The sequence below is a fragment of the Symphalangus syndactylus genome, chromosome 17 (genome assembly GCF_028878055.3).
Source record: "Symphalangus syndactylus isolate Jambi chromosome 17, NHGRI_mSymSyn1-v2.1_pri, whole genome shotgun sequence".
In the NCBI taxonomy this organism is placed as follows: Eukaryota; Metazoa; Chordata; class Mammalia; order Primates; family Hylobatidae; genus Symphalangus; species Symphalangus syndactylus.
Genome location: NC_072439.2, coordinates 85,212,560 through 85,214,693, shown reverse-complemented (window position 1 = coordinate 85,214,693; position 2,134 = coordinate 85,212,560). Strand labels below are relative to the sequence as shown.

The 2,134-nt window shown below is 40.0% G+C and overlaps 2 non-coding genes across 2 annotated transcripts; both read right to left on the bottom strand.

Moving 5' to 3' along the window:
• Positions 1–542: 542 nt before the first annotated feature.
• Positions 543–673, bottom strand: LOC134733375 (small nucleolar RNA SNORA63). Its single transcript, XR_010116821.1, has one exon. It is a non-coding gene; the product is annotated as a small nucleolar RNA SNORA63 (small nucleolar RNA).
• A 1,082-nt stretch (positions 674–1,755) lies between these two features.
• LOC134733399 (small nucleolar RNA SNORA81) lies at positions 1,756–1,923 on the bottom strand. Its single transcript, XR_010116843.1, has one exon. It is a non-coding gene; the product is annotated as a small nucleolar RNA SNORA81 (small nucleolar RNA).
• Between the last annotated feature and the right edge of the window lie 211 nt (positions 1,924–2,134).

Here is a 2,134-nt window from a genome sequence, read left to right as displayed (position 1 = left end):
GGAGACGGAGGTTGCAGTGAGTCGGGATTGCGCCACTGCACTCTAGCCTGGGTAACAAGAGCCAAACTCCATCTCAAAAAAAAAAAAAAAAAAAAAAAAAAGGTTGCATTAAGCGCATTTCAATAGTCACATGTTATCTGTCACTCCTGACTCCTTCTGGTCAACAAGAACCTCAGATATGATAGTATATATTTAAATTATGTTTCAAAAAGCAACTGCTGCACACTCTCTAGGCCACACGAGTAATTAACTATATATAACAGCATAGTTCACTGTGGAGTGTGACCTTTATCCCCCTATAACTTCAGCTGGCAAGGTCTACTATAAACTTTCCCCCTAAACCAACTTTTGCTAGATAGATACTGCCATTAAATAAGGAACTGGAATACTTACCAACAAGTCAGTAGCAGTCAAAATATGGTTTGTCCTTTATCTGAATTCCCTCCTGATAATGTTTTCTTCCTTCTGTCGCTACCTGCAAAACACCACCAACCCCTAATTCTCAAGAGTCATTTGTCAAGTCAGTACTTAAATTGGTAAATATGTATGAGACCAAACATCCCCGCTGCTAGAGCACCATGGCAGACAGGGCTTGAAAGGTAACAGTTTTATTTTGAGCAGGGGGCAAAGACAATGCAGCACTTCACAGCTACAATGTAACTAGATCCTGCCTCAGTTTACTAAGAAAATACAGTGGACCCTTGAAGGAAACGGGTCTGAACTGGGCAGGACCACTTATAAGTGGCTTCTCTTCTGCCTCTGCCACCCTTTAGACAGCAAGACCAACCCCTCCACTCCCTCCTCCTCCTCAGCCTACTTGACATGAATACGAGGAAGATAAAGACCTTTATGGTGATCCACTTCCACCTAATGCATAGTAAATGTATTTTCTCTTCCTTACGATTTTCTTAATAACATTTTCTTTTCTCTAGTTTCCTTTACTGTAAGAATACAGTATATCATAGGTATAACATATAAAATATGTGTTTAATCGACTGTTATTAGTAGGGCTTCTGGTCAACATTAAGCTGTTAGTAGTAAAGTATTTTGGGAGTCAAAAATTATACGCAGATTTTCGACTGTATGTGGGTTGGTGCCCCTAATCATGTCGTTCAAGGCTCAACTATAATCAGATTATTAATAGCATCTTAATTAGCAATACTAGGGAAGAGAAGCTCTTACCACACCAGAAACTGGCATATGCTGTTTCTTAGAAGCCCGGATACCTTTCACTCTGTGTTCTACGAGGAACAACCTGACTGGTCAGGCTCTCGTCATAAAGAGCATACAATTTCCTTCCTTATAGTATTTCCAAGAGGAAAATGTTAATTCATGTCAGAGTTGGAATAAAAAGCCATTTGCTTTCTACACCTCATCCCTACCACTGGAAGAGAATAGTTATTCATTGATTTTACTAATTCTGCCTATATATAGATATTACTGTACCAAATCTTAGAACAAAGTACCCTGTTGTTAAAAAAGAGGTTCAACTCAGGCCAGGCACAATGGCTCACGCCTGTAATCCCAGCACTTCAGGAGGCCGAGGCGGGCAGATCAGCTGAGGTTAGGAGTTCAAAACCAGCCTGGCCAACATGGTGAAACCCTGTCTCTACTAAAAATACAAAAAACTAGCCAGGCATGGCGGTGGGCACCTGTGATCCCAGCTACTCGGGAGGCTGAGGCAGGAGAATCACTTGAACCCAGGAGGTGGAGACTGCAGTGAGCTGAGATTGCGCCACTACACTCCAGCCTGGATGACAGTGACACTCCATCTAAAAAAAAAGAAAAAAAAAAGGTTCAACTCAGTTTTTCTATCTGGTACAGCTGTTTTTTTTTCTTGGGTTTTCTCTGACAGCTTTATTACAAATGCTAAGACATGATACTAGTTTCTGCAATTTTAGTACAGAGCTTAAACAAGAAGGTAAATTTTAAATCCCTGGCTATGGTTTTTATGTATATCAATTAGAAAAACATTACCCTCTTTCAAAATTATTGTAAAACATTGATTCTTTCAAGGGCCAATTCTTCCTTCTTCACCGAATTTGAAAGAGATCTGTCGTGAACTTCTTGGTAACTTCCAACATATTAATATTGAGGCAGAAAGCAACACAATCTTTAAAAAGAGCCAATAACT